The sequence below is a fragment of the Squalius cephalus genome, assembly GCF_949319135.1.
Source record: "Squalius cephalus genome assembly, chromosome: 1".
Classification (NCBI taxonomy): domain Eukaryota; kingdom Metazoa; phylum Chordata; class Actinopteri; order Cypriniformes; family Leuciscidae; genus Squalius; species Squalius cephalus.
In genome coordinates this window covers 4710907-4725678 of record NC_137122.1, presented here as the reverse complement: position 1 = coordinate 4725678, position 14772 = coordinate 4710907, and the positions used below count along the sequence as shown (strand labels likewise).

General features: G+C 38.3%; 2 protein-coding genes across 4 annotated transcripts in view; both read right to left on the bottom strand.

The window, feature by feature from the left end:
- Nucleotides 1–14772, bottom strand: part of LOC307156367 (uncharacterized protein) — a 1306365-nt gene that overhangs the window by 498767 nt on the left and 792826 nt on the right. The window lies entirely within an intron of this gene.
- Nucleotides 1–14772, bottom strand: part of LOC307156201 (uncharacterized protein) — a 127642-nt gene that overhangs the window by 76750 nt on the left and 36120 nt on the right. Inside the window, exons 5-6 of one of the 2 annotated variants that reach the window (XM_079867446.1) lie at nt 11489–11766; nt 6610–7861 (exon numbers count right to left, since the gene is read on the bottom strand). The gene's annotated coding sequence lies outside the window, so the exon portion shown is untranslated. Of the gene's footprint in view, nt 1–5043; nt 7862–11488; nt 11767–14772 lie in introns of those variants that run through there. The other variant, XM_079867447.1, reaches the window with a different exon arrangement.

The following is a 14772-nucleotide window of genomic DNA, read 5'->3' as shown; positions in this document are numbered from 1 at the left end:
TATTTACATGGCCATAAACACCAGACGTGATAAACAATGTCAATAATTAAACACAAACCTAAAGCAATAATACTTTCCTTACATAAACATAACTATTACCGAATGCTACATTTGGAAAATATAAAATTAAGCATGATTTGTCGACAGAACCAGCTGCAATCGGTAAAGAATAATTGTGTTGCATAACGACTGCACGAAACAAGCTAACGTTTGTTGCTTGATAGACGCTACAACTACAACTTGCGCATTTGTCCAGAAACATTTGAGATATTGTAAGTAATCAACTTAACAAAATATATAACACTGGCCTTGAGATTGTGGGATATTTTAATGCAAAAATAATACATATTGAACCTTTAATGAATATTCAATATTACCTCTAAACTTTGACTAGGCTTGGCATGTTGCATATTAATTGTTCTAGGAACCTCAAATAGGTTATATTTTAATTGTTGTGTATGTTGTGCTACTCTATAATGATGCTCTAGTTGAGGTCATTTTCAGCATATGCAGTGCCCGAACATAAACTCAAGCCCAGGGGCCCCAGACCTGATCTGTGGTCTTTTTACTTGCACTGTTTACTTGTCTTTATATTTATTAAAATACTTATAATATTTTTTGTGGTGGGTCCAGTGAAGATTATTGCAGGGCAAGTAAAAATCTGAACCAGAATGAACCTGTAGAAAAGCTCATTTGTGTTGAGCCCTGCAAATATCTAGACCTTCCTCTTTTTTTATAAAATAAAAATTTGGTTACGGGAAAAAAAAACTATAATGTTAAAACTAGGAGTTTCACTTGGCCCACCCTACATCTCAAAGCTGGAGCTGGTTCTGGTGTTGTTTAAAGTTCATTGTGATTGTTCTGACTTCATGAAGCCTCATGGTGTGAATGAACTTCAACTGACTAGAACAAACTCTTTGAAATGTATATATGATACTGGATATGAAACTGTTAATAATGTAGACAGAGCAATCTCATTCAATGTCAGTCATGTGTGCAGTGAAATATAATTTATTAGGCATTTAATAGCTCTATTGAGAAAATTGAAAACATGGAAAGCTCAAAAAGCAATCATATCAGGATACTTCATGACTTTAAGAACTAAAATTATAACTAATTCAAGCAGAATCAGAAGAAAATAAGAAAATGGACAATAACAATGAGATGTTGATAAAATGAGTAAAGAGTTTAATCAATCATTACATAGCAAATACAAACATTAAGTAAAAGTGAATGAGACAGATCTCTCTCTCTTTACTGACTTATAAGAGCCGAAGCATCTCAAGAGGAGAAGAGAAGAAAAGTGTCCAGTTTCAAAGATACATTAAAGTATATCTTGGGTTTGCATGGAAGAGTAGAAATGGAAGAGAAACTAGATGTTCTGATGAAAAACAATGAAGAACGAGTTAAAAATTAATATCAGATTCACATCTCTCTTAAAAGTGTTATGGCCTTCTTCTCCAGTGTGAATTTTCTGATGGTCTTTCAGTTCATCTTCTGTAGTAAAGGCCTTCTGCACTGAAACACACACCACCCTGTCTTTTCTGCTGTAATATTAAGGGTGAATCTTCTCTTTTGTGTGAATCTTCAGGTGTTTCTTCAGGACTGATGCCCAATGAAACAGTTTACCGCACTGATCACAGTTAAATGGTGTTTCTTCAGAATGAGAAGATGTGATTTCAGAGAGAAATCCTGAGCCGCTTCTTCCCAGTGTGAACTCTCATGTGAATCTTCAGACTTGATTTACATGTGAAGCGTTTTTTACACTGAGAGCAGGAGACAGATTTATCGCCTTCTGTTTTTTCCCATCATAACCGTTTCAAAATGTCAATGATCTCTGTGAACCCATCAAGCAGCGAACCATTTCAAAAGTGTCTATGGGTTTTGCCTGATCTCTGCTCAGTTTTAAACATTTGCAGATGTTTTAATGAGACATTTGCATAATTAAAAGGAATAATAGTTAATAGTCTCTTATTGGCCTGTTTAGCTGAGTATTAAAAACCCACGTTATACAGATCCTTAATATTTATGATATTAAATGATTTGTTGATTGCATTTAATCGATTTAATCGAATGCAATGGTTTGTAAAAGGTGTTTTTATGCATGTTTGGCCTGAGTTTTTGTTGCATTTTCACTATTCTGACCAGCGTGTGGCGTTTTAAACGTTTCAAAACATTGAATAATAAAAACTTGGTTTTTCCCATCACTACATTCAAATCTTGTGTTATTTTTTCTACCCAAACCCTGGGTTGAGCCTTTCTAACCTATTAAAAGAAAATAAACATAATCCCAGGTATTTATTTGAAACAGTGGCTAAACTAACGAAATAGAAAGCTTCAAACCCAGAAGTTTCCAAGCAGCACAGCAGTAATGACTTTATGAACTTCTTCACTTATAAGATTGATAATATCAGGGACAAAATTATCACTATGCAACCGTCTACTACAGTATCACATCAGGCAGTGCATTGTAGTCTCCCTGAGGAAAAATTTGATTCATTTATTGCTATAGGAGAGGAAGAATTTTGCAAACTTGTTAAATCATCTAAATCGACAACATGTATGTTAGACCCTATTCCGACTAAGCTACTGAAAGAGATGCTTCCAGAGGTCATAGATCCTCTTCTTAATATCATTAATTCATCTTTGTCTCTAGTGTAAGGGGGTACAGTTATCAGACCCAGGATCAGATATGATGAAAGAAGACCAGGAGTCGTGAAGTTCAATCAAATAAGTAAAAATTTACTGATGAATAGTTTGCAGTTAAATTGGTAGAGTCAGCGTCAAAGTCTCACGAGGACGTCGCAAGCTAACTCTACCTTACACAAAATCTCACACCAATTATACCTTTTCCAAGGACATACATGACATCATCATTGTTCTCTTAGCCAATCAGAAGTCAAAGTCTAAACATGAATACATTTTTAATAGGTGGGTAAGTGGGTAAGTGGGTATATCATCGTTAATCAAAACAGTTGTTGCCCAATACCAAGATTTAAGTCCATGGTGACCTTTCAGGGTCCGAGAAAGGCGTCTTTGTGTCTATACGTCGTATATCACAGTGTTAAGAACCTGCAAAGAATATCAAACACACACACACACAGCACCAACGAACAACAGTTCTCTTCAAGGCTGAAGAAGGCCTGAGCTCATTATCAGAAGAGCAGTCCACCATAACAGACTGATAAAACATTTCACTCCTCGGAAAGCAGGAACGATAATATCCCCATTTACTCCTTATGCACATGAGGATGCACACTTAATTAAAAGTCAGGTAAATCTATGTATTATAAATTGACCCTTGAACTTATATAAGTCAACCAAGAAAGATAGATGCAGATCTATGAAGGTATAAGCAACACATGAGTACAAAGTCCTTCTCGCCGCTCTCTGTATCTCACAAGAATTATTATCAAAAGGGCCCTTGTATGCGAACACAAATCAAGGGCATACATTGGAATGCACCTAAAAGAAAATGGTTAAACACTCACAGAAATCACATGGGTATATATTTGATTCATTCAATTAATATAGAAATGATTATGATAACATGCATATACTTGTATCTTGAACTGTTAATAAGAATAAAGTAATCATTCAAAAGGATATATGTAAATTTAAAATGAAGAGGCAAGGGATTCTGACCCCAACCCTTCACTAGGATACGTACCAAAAACCTTTAAGCTGGCTATGATTAAACCGCTAGTTAAAAAAAACGCAACTTGATCCTACAGAATTAGTCAATTACAGGCCGATCTCGAATCTGCCTTTTTTGTCAAAGATATTAGAAAAAGCAGTATCCTCACAACTGTGTTCCTTTCTTGAAAGAAATGATATCTGTGAGGATTTTCAGTCCGGATTTAGACCGTACCATAGTACCGAGACAGCTCTCGTTAGAGTCACAAATGATTTGATCTTATCATCCGATCGTGGTTGTGTCTCTCTATTAGTGTTACTCGATCTTAGTGCTGCATTTGACACTATCGACCACAACATTCTTTTAAATAGACTCAAAAATGATGTTGGCATTAGTGGAATTGCATTAGCATGGTTTAAATCATACTTATCTGACCGTTATTAGTTTGTAGCAGTAAATGAAGAGATGTCTCATCAATCACAAGTTCAGTATGGCGTACCACAAGGCTCAGTACTAGGACCGTTGCTGTTCACTCTGTACATGCTACAATTAGGAGAAATCATTAGGAAACATGGAATTAGCTTTCACCCCTATGCCGACGATACTCAGCTCTATATTTCTTCAAAACCTAACGAAACTTACCAATTCACAAAATTAACGGAATGCATAGCGGATATAAAAAATTGGATGACTAGTAATTTCCTAATACTAAATTCTGAAAAAAAAAAAAAACAGATTCTAATTATTGGACAAAAAACTTCCTCACGTAATAATCTAGAATACTGTCTAACACTTGATGGCTGCTCTGTTAAGTCTTCGTCGTCGGTTAGGAACCTGGGTGTGCTCTTTGATACCAATATTTCATTTGAAAGTCACGTGTCAAGTATCTGTAAAACCGCATTTTTCCATCTTAAAAATATATATCTAAATTACGCCATATGCTCTCATTGACAAATGCGGAACAATTAGTTCATGCGTTCATGATATCAAGGCTAGATTATTGCAATGCTCTACTGGGTGGTTGCCCTGCACACTTAATAAACAAACTACAGCTAGTTCAAAACGCAGCAGCTCGAGTTCTTACCAGAACCAGGAAGTATGACCATATTAGCCCTGTTCTGCCAACACTGCATTGGCTCCCTATTAAACATTGTATAAATTTTAAAATATTGCTGATTACTTACAAAGCACTAAATGGTTTAGCTCCGCAGTACTTGAGCGACCTCTTAATGCATTATAGTCCTTCACGTTGTTAGGGGTTAACTGTTTAGGACCCAAGGACCAGATGTTTGAAAGAAGACCCGGAGTCAGAATTATAATAAATTGAAGAAAAGTTTTACTGAAGATAGTTTGCAGTTTCATCAGCAGTTCAGCTTCAAGACTCACACAGGAGTTCGTAGGCCGCCCCGCTTACAGTTAGAAAGATCACAGCAGTTATACCATTTCCAAGGTCTAAGCTACGTCATTGCTTACAGGCTGAATGATTCTCATTGGCTAAGAAATAAACAGTAATTTTCCACACATATACAGATAGACTGAAGCATATCTCCATAGATTATGCATCTGACACTCGGACCCTGAAGTCAGGCACGTCGTGACCTTCCAGGTTGCAGATTTGGGTTGCTGGGTGCCAGCATGTCCCGAACAACAACTCAGTCAATCTCCAATAATGCCAGAAGATCCTTAACCTGTAACCAAGAAGACTAACACACACACCGACACACAGCTTTTCCAAGGTTGGATTTGGCCAGGCTCTAACTATAAACAGGAGTCTCGTCTCAAAACATCAAGATAACAAGTTCTTTTTCTCAAGGATATTGGACACTTTAGTCTAAATGTAAAATAAGGATTTAACTGAGAAATGGTCCCTTAAATTATAGTCTTTAATGACCCCTTTATGTTTTAACACGTTGAAGACCTTTCTCAAACATAAAACCACTCCCTATTTCATTTCTGGAAGCCGGGATAAATGGGCAAGCCCTGTTAATGCATTCAGATATCAAATACAGACATTAAAAATACATGAAAAGAACATTTCAGTAATCACACTGGTAACTTCCATAACAAAGTAAAATCTCCAGAGAAGTAATTCAACCCATGTGATATTTAGAAGGAAAAACATTGATTAATACCTTTATTATAATCACTCATTACATATACATTGAAGCAGCAGTGGATTTCAATCCACCCCCTTCAATGTAAAACAATCAAAAAAATTGGCAGTATTGGTTAGGTCTCATTTGTGTAGTGTCAGCCAATAGCATTCCCGTTCAGGCTGTGAAGGGGCGTGTAATACCAGGCGAGTACCGGGTAGGTCGGTCATTAGCATGCAAGTCAATCTCATTCAGCAATCAGCAGAAAGCGGATGCAAAACACAGTCATAGGTACTGTGCACATACAATTGTTTATATATTCATATTTAACATAGAACATAACTCCACGTTTAACATAATCCCAGATTTATGAATATGTAAATGTCTGACCAAACATCTGACCAAACAATTAAAATGTTAAATGCAAGGAAACCTTTGTGCTTTGGTCATCTGAACCACTGATTTTGACTTATTTTATTCATTTAATAAGTAAATGAGAAACACATTTTAATAAAGCCAAATAATTTTTTTTGTTACAAGTAAATACGTTCGTGGACACATAAGAGACTCTTTTTCGCCCCTGCTGGCGTATTTATGTAATATGAAGAAATTGTCACTGAACAAATCAATGTACGAATCATTTTGGTGAACGAACTGAAAATGAACGAATCTCTGGAAAGAATCCAAATTTCCACCACTAGTAAACACATTCACCCATCACGGTTCGGCACGGTTAGCCAAGTGTGCCCAGAGTTCAGGGCCGAGAACGGTTGTAATTGTGCCGTGCCGTACCAGGCTCAAGTGGAAACACAACTGGAACCTTTTCCGAAGGTGGAAAAGCAGCTTTTGTTTCTCAGCACATAAAGATGAACTACTTACCTTGATCTCAGACTGTGTTGATGTGGTTTCTCCACTGCATGGATCTTCAAGTGTAGCTTCAGGTGATTTTTAAAAGAGAAACTCTTTCCACACTGATCACACGTGTGCGGCTTCTCTCTGCTGTGGATCCTCTCATGTCTTTTCAGAGATGATGAGTCACTGAATCTCTTGTCACAGTGTGAACACTTGTAAGGTTTTTCTCCAGTGTGGATCCTCTCATGTGATCTCAGATGTCCTGACAAACTGAATCTCTTGTCACAGTGTGAACACCTGTAAGGTTTTTCTCCAGTGTGGATCCTCTCATGTCTTTTCAGATTTTCTGACAGACTGAATCTCTTGTCACAGTGTGAACACTTGTAAGGCTTCTCTCCAGTGTGGATCATCTCATGTCTTTTCAGATGTGATGACAGACTGAATCTCTTGTCACAGTGTGAACACTTGTAAGGTTTTTCTCCAGTGTGGATCCTCTCGTGCTGTTTTAAATGTATCCTTGTAGCAAAAGTTTTCTCGCACTCAAAGCACATGTACTCTCTCACACCAGTGTGAGTTTTCTCATGTTTATATAAATTAGACAGCAGTGAAAAACTCTTTCCACACACAGAACATGAATGCGGCTTCTCCTTCGCATGAACTGTCAGGTGTGACTTCAGGTGTGATGCACTAAGAAATGTTTTTCCACACTGATCACATGAGAACGACTTCACTCCGGTGTGGATCATCATGTGAACATTAAGGTGTGAAGATTGACTGAAACTATTCCCACATTGATGGCATGTGAACGGCTTCTCGCCAGTGTGGATCCTCATGTGTTTCTTAAGGGATGATGATTGACTGAAACTATTCCCACATTGATTGCATACATGTGGCTTCTCTCCTGTATGAACTCTCATGTGAATCTTAAGATCTTGTTTGTCTGAGAATCTCTTTTCACACTGATCACACGAGAACGGCTTCTCTCCCGTGTGGATCCTCATGTGAATCTCAAGACGTCGTTTGTTTGTGAGACTCTTTCCACACTGAGAGCAGGTGAACGGCTTCTCTCCGGTGTGAATCATCATGTGACACTCAAGATTATGTTTGGTTGAGAGACTCTTTCCACACTGAGTGCATGTGAAAGATTTATTGGCTCTTCTTTTCTTTAAAAATTTCATTTTAGTTTTTAAGCGACTCAAAGGTTTTCCTCCAGGTTGGACATGATGTTCCTCCTCCACTTTACTCAGTTCTTCACTCTCCTCGCTCTCTTCCATCGGGTCTGAAACGACAGTAAAACTCTTATTGTAAAATACACTTGAAAGGATTGCTCCTGTCTGCCTCGCTGCCTGCTGTGAGTTTGTTTGCTTCAGTGCTATAAGCTCCGTATAGCCTCGTATTTCTCTCTGTTTTGAACCATCATTTACTATCATTTCTAGTTGTTTATACTACTAAATACAGCTTACCCAACATCTCAGATTAACCTGATATCGCTAGCTTCCGTTATTATTAGAACAGCACGCTAGTATTTCGCTAGCCTGTTATCGCGCAACCCGTGCGCTCAGTTATTTATTATTTATTTTCTCTCGCGTGCCCGCGCCTTTGAGTTCATAAAAAGCCCAGGTGAGTAAGAATCAGTCAACAAACACGGTGAGTAATGTCTTGTCCTGTTATTGTCACCTGCACTTCATGTCACATGTTTAACATAGCCTTCTCTGTCGGCAATATAGGATTTATATGTGATAAATGCAAGGAGACAGTCAGGCTAACGGAGAAGATTTCAGAACTAGAGACACGCATCCAAACTTTAATTGAGGATAGTAAGAGTGCTAGAGCTTTAGATACTGCTTTGGATGCGCCTAGCATAGTGAACTCTTTACATGATTCGGTTCTGGCTGAATTAGTGCCTGCGCAGCAAGGCAAATGGGTGACAGTGAGGGATCGCTCTAGTCGCGGATCAAAAAACCACTCTTCCGTTCCGATTACCATAACAAATCGATTTGCCCCGCTCAGTGAAACACCCACTGAGAGTTCTGTTGATTGTGCCCTAGTAATTGGCGATTAGATCACACGGAACGTGAAAATAGAGACACCAGCCACCATAGTCACATGTTTACCGGGAGCCAGAGCGCCTGACATCAAAGCAAATTGAAATGTGCTGGCTAATGCTAATCGTAAATTCTCTAAGATCATTATTCACGTCGGCACTAATGATGTTCGACTCCGCCAGTCGGAGATCACCAAAATTAATATTAAAGAGGTGTGTGAACTCGCAAGTATGATGTCAAGCACTGTAATTTGCTCTGGCCCCCTTCCTGTTCGCAGGAGTTATGAGATAGCTAGTAGATTGTATTCACTCAATGGTTGGCTGTCGCGGTGGTGTCTGCATAATAATATAGAATTCACAGACAATTGGAAAAGTTTTTGGGGCAAACCTGACCTGTTGAAAAGAGATGGTATACATCTGTCCTGGGATGGTGCTGCTCTTCTCTCTAGTAATTTGGCTCATAGTCTTAGAGATAAAAAATTACAAATTGGGCACCAGGTCAGGAAGCAGACAGACTGGCTAAACCGACCGTCTGCTAGCGGCCTCGCGTCACCAAGGTCAGATAAATCCCATCACATGGAGCCTCTTTCACCTAGATATCATCATATAGAGACTTTAGGCCCTATTTTAACGATCTGAAACGCAAGTGTCAAAGCGCAAAGCGCAAGTAACTTTGTGGGTGGGTCTTGGCGCTGTTGCTATTTTCCCGGCGGGATAAATGACTCTTGCGCCTGGCGCAAATCTAAAATGGGTTGGTCTGAAGTAGCTTCATTATTCATAGGTGTGGTATGGGCGTAACGTGAAATAAACCAATCAGAGCATCACCTCACATTCCCTTTAAGAGCAGACGTGCTTTTTCCTTGGCGTATTGCTATTATAACGGCGGATTTGCCAGGCGCGCGCCAGGAGCAGTTCACAGCCGAGGAGAGCAACGCTCTCGTCACGGCCGTAAAAGAGAGAGAAGTGACATTGGGGATGGAGAAACACACCCAAATTAGCTTCGGTTAAACAGGTATATAATAATGTGGGTAAATGTGTAAGCTAGATGTATGCTTTTATAATAAATTGTCTATCTATCTATCTATCTATCTATCTATCTATCTATCGTTTGTAATAATATGATTTGCAAAAATGAAAACTGCTGCTTCTGTGTAGATTAGAGAATCAAAGTGTATGCGCGTTGTGCACGCTATACATTATGGTCAAGCATGCGCCCTTAAAATAACATAATGAACAACGCGCAACGCGCCACTGACTTAAGACTAGGTTTTTTCTGGCCAGTGGCGCAATTGTTTTATGGAACAGTAAAATAGCACCAGGGATTGTTTGCGCCGGAACACGCCTCCTTTTTTGCGCTGAACCGCCCAGGGAGCGCAAGTTCATTCCCTAGTTTAGTGACGTGCTTCTGTGGAGGGAAAAGCGCGCTTTGCGCGGGTGCAAAATAGGAATGAAACATGCGCTGGTGTACAAAGTCAATTGCGCTGGGTGCAAGATAGGGCCCTATGTCTGTTCCCCGAATTTGGAAATCCAAAAAACGTCCAAACTTTTGGTTAAAAATTTAATTGATGTTCAACCAATAAAAAACAGCTATAATACAGATGAGCAAATGCTAAAGCTTGGGTTGCTGAATATTCGATCCCTTACTCCAAAAGCACTCATTGTTAATGATATCATTGTTAATGATATGATTTAGGGTTGTGCCGATGGACTTTCACTTTTGCAGCAGAGACCCTTTATATCCTATAAATGTGTCGTATTGTTGATAATTCGCGCAGATTTCAGTTGACAATTCTGTTTAAAGTTATTAATAACAAAACATGAATGAATGAGAAAGAAAGAAAAAAGCAGGATGTGCTTTATATTGAAAAGAAATATTAAAAGCGTGATAAGTCGCGAAAGAGAACTGAATTCTACTGACAGGATGCTGTGCGCGTGCTCCGAGCGCAACACGGACAAGCATAGCAGCCTTTGTCTTCGGTTGCGCGCCTAAATGGCCAAATAAACACAGAGATATATAAAAATGTCAAGCCGAGTATTCCCGTAAACACAGTAGATGTATGTAGCTACTATGTGCATTCTCTCTCTCTCTCTCTCATTTCATGATGGTCAGCACGATTCCGTAGCATCCCCCCCCGACGATATCATCGTCCATCGCGATGTTTTACTGTAAACATCGCCCAACTCTAATATGATTTCAGATAACCTAGATGTGCTGTGTTTTACAGAAACCTGGCTAAAACCAAACGATTACATTACTTTAAATGAGTCCACCCCGCAAGATTACAGTTATAAACACGAACCTCGTCTGAAAGGCAAAGGGGGAGGTTGCTGTAATTTATAGTAATATTTTTAAAACCACTAAGAAATCTAGTTTTAAATATACTTCTTTTGAAGTGTTGGTGCTTAATGTAAAAATATATAGTGTTAAGGGCCGTTCACACTAAACTTCTCCTTCCATTGACTTTACACACATGTGAAAGTGGGACACAAGAAACACAAGATCAAGGGAATTTCACTGCGAGAAAGAACACAAATGTTTGCAGTAAAGCAGAGTAGATTGTAAAATGTACATTTTGGACTGATTATTATTTGTTATACATGTTCGTAAAAATACGCACAAATTCTGGTAACATTGTTACAAATTGTAAACCATATGTTGTAAAATAAAACAGTTAAAATATTTCAATTTAGTTTGACCTGATGTTGACAATATGAAACCTCCCTTTACCGACCATTTGTTAAAAAATAAACTTTTGCAGCCATGTCATAGTTGAACTGTTTATCTAAATGTGATGAAGTGCTTGAATGTTTCTAACATGAATGTTCTTCAGTATCATGAATGAATGAAGAATAAACACCAACCTCTTTGTTCTTCAGGATCTTCAGTGTGTTTCATTCTGCAGGGTTCTGGATCACTCATGTTCTCACTGTCCTCTTTAATAAACTCAGTCTTTGCAGATTTCAGCTCTTCCTGATGCTCTGATGCTCGTCTTCACTCGTAGCTGATGGGAATTTACAGCATTTATTGGAGAATTATTGTGGGAGGAGCTTCACTGATGATGAGTTACAGTGGGAGGAGCTTCACTGATGATGAGTTACAGTGGGAGGAGTTGATCTGCCAAAATCAAACACATAAGTAACTGAGTTGGTTTAGTTAAATTCTTCCAAATATAAATAATGGTAAGAAAAACAGTTGAAAGCGTAAACAGAAATAAACATAGGCTACTGTTAGATTGAATGAACAATGCCAAACCCAGCGCTGAGGGAGAAAAGGTATCTCTCAAGTTTATTAGCATCTTTCTCTCAGAAGATATAGCAAGAATATATGAGGGGAGTTACAGCGAGTTAACCATTAAGATAGTGTGTATACTTTACATCATATATGAATATGACACATTGAATAACAAGGTCATATGGTCAGTTTCTGGCTATCCTACCACATGTACATCTGTAGCCTGGAGGACCCTTATACTGTGTTCATAATAGAGAGAATAGGAGACATGCCTTCTTACAGAACAAAGAAATCCCTCTGTTATACGCTTTTGCTGAGACTACCATACTAGAATTTCTTAAAGCTACATATAGCAGGCAACAAATCCCCTCAGTCTGCTGACACCAATGAAATGAGCTTTAAGTGTCAATTTACAGAAGATCTGAAGACATCAGCATAATAAATGAGGTGAAAACAGGAACTATTGTCATGAAATAAAGAGTGTTTTCAGCAGATCTGTTAATATTGATGAGCCTCAGACTATCAACACTCATTCAACAAGCCATTCAGGATCATCAGCAGATCATCTCACTTTATTCTGAGTGTTTGCTGTTAGAAACACATTATTTGAGTCAGGATACATGATAAAAGCCTGTAAAACTACTCTACTGAAAGATATTGCACAATATAACATAAATCATCAATAATAAAACAAAATAATTCAATAACCTCTCTTTATGAACCTCTTCAGGCAAATAACTACAACACCATCATATGTGAATCTAAATATAGTTTGACTTTATAATAACTATTAATAGCAATAAAGTTATTCCATCATTAACATGTTACATATTCGTATGTACAGAAACTGACAATGATCATAAAACTCTAAAAAATAAAGAAAATGTAACGTTTCCTGTGTCAAACTTCATTAATATTCATATTCCCATGCATGTATAGATTTAATATTTCCCACATTCATTACTCATACAGGGGCAATATAAAGTGTCTACATCAATTTTAATAAGTAAATGTAATCTGCCAAAGACAAATGTCGACAAAGAAATAAAGGTAAACATGAAAACGGCAACAGAAACACTTGAGATCGATTCCCCTCACAGATCTCAAACTTTAACTCTGGACATTCAGTAAAAGTTCTCACTCCAAACATCGAGACAATCACACAAACGAACACAAAATCGCTCAGGTCTGAATGAACTCAACATATTCTCCTCATGCTCGCTGCTGCTGCACTAAGTGTTTATTTCAGAAGGAAGACGCCAGAAAAGACGCACAAGTATCGCTGTGATCGATTAAAACAATACAGAAATGAGCCTGTCGCTTAATCAAACTGTATAAAGTGTGTGTGATGGTGATAAATGTGCTTTAGTTGTCCATGTTCCAGCGTTATTAAAGGTTTAGTTCACCCAAAAATGAAAGTTCTGTCAGTAACAACTCGCCCTCATGTTGTTCCAACCCCGTAAGACTTTCGTTCATCTTCAGAACACAAATTAAAGCCGCGTTTCCACTGAAATTACCCGGAAGAATTTGTCCCAGGAACTTTATTCCCAGTAATTCTTTTGCCCCAGACCAGTTTCTTTCTGCGTTTACACTGCGGTCTAAAGTACTGGGAAGGTTATGCAAATTAGTCTGGTGACGTAGAACTGCACGCGAATGCTCCTCCCAGTCTGTGACGGACAGTAATCCATTGAGCGACACGTTAATAATAAGTATGGAGGAGATTCAAGCTGATCTGCTTTTGTTTGTGATGTATTGGTTTACTAACGAGGTAATTAACAAAACGGCAGAAAAGAGACACGAGCACTGATACTAAAGCGTATTCAGAAAGCTTGTAATGCTAGATATAAAAAATAAAGAATCAAACAAAGAAAAGTGAAAAAAAAAAAAAAAGCCAAAAATCAGAAACTCTTTCCAAACATATTGATATTGATATTAACCTTTTCTATCTATCTACAGTGAGGAAAATAAGTATTTGAACACCCTGCTATTTTGCAAGTTCTCCCACTTGGAAATCATGGAGGGGTCTGAAATTGTCATCGTAAGTGCATGTCCACTGTGAGAGACATAATCTAAAAAAAAAAATCCAGAAATCACAATATATGATTTTTTAACTATTTATTTGTATGATACAGCTGCAAATAAGTATTTGAACACCTGTCTATCAGCTAGAATTCTGACCCTCAAAGACCTGTTAGTCTGCCTTTAAAATGTCCACCTCCACTCCATTTATTATCCTAAATTAGATGCACCTGTTTGAGGTCGTTAGCTGCATAAAGACACCTGTCCACCCCATACAATCAGTAAGAATCCAACTACTAACATGGCCAAGACCAAAGAGCTGTCCAAAGACACTAGAGACAAAATTGTACACCTCCACAAGGCTGGAAAGGGCTACGGGGTGTCATGACCTGACTCTAAAGCCATGACAAAAATAGCAGGACGCAGTTTTAAACCACAAAAAAAAAAAAGACATTTATTAACTAAACAAAACACTAATACAACAACTAACATAACATAATACAGCCATGAAGTGTGAAAATCAGTAAGGTCAGTAAAATGAAGTGCATGTTTGGATGAATGGAACATATACTGTTGCGTGTTGCATGAACAAAACAATTAGTGCACGGGAGAGAAGGGCTCTACTGGAACCAGGAGAGTGGTAGGTTTATGAAGGCGTGAAACACCTGGGCCCAGGTGTCCCCAATCTCACTGACAAGCAATAACCACGCCCCCTGCAACACAGAACAAACCAGACACAAGGGAACAGGCCAGACCAACAGACCATCACAGGGGAAATTGCCAAGCAGCTTGGTGAAAAAAGGTCCACTGTTGGAGCAATCATTAGAAAATGGAAGAAGCTAAACATGACTGTCAATCTCCCTCGGACTGGGGCTCCATGCAAGATCTCACCTCG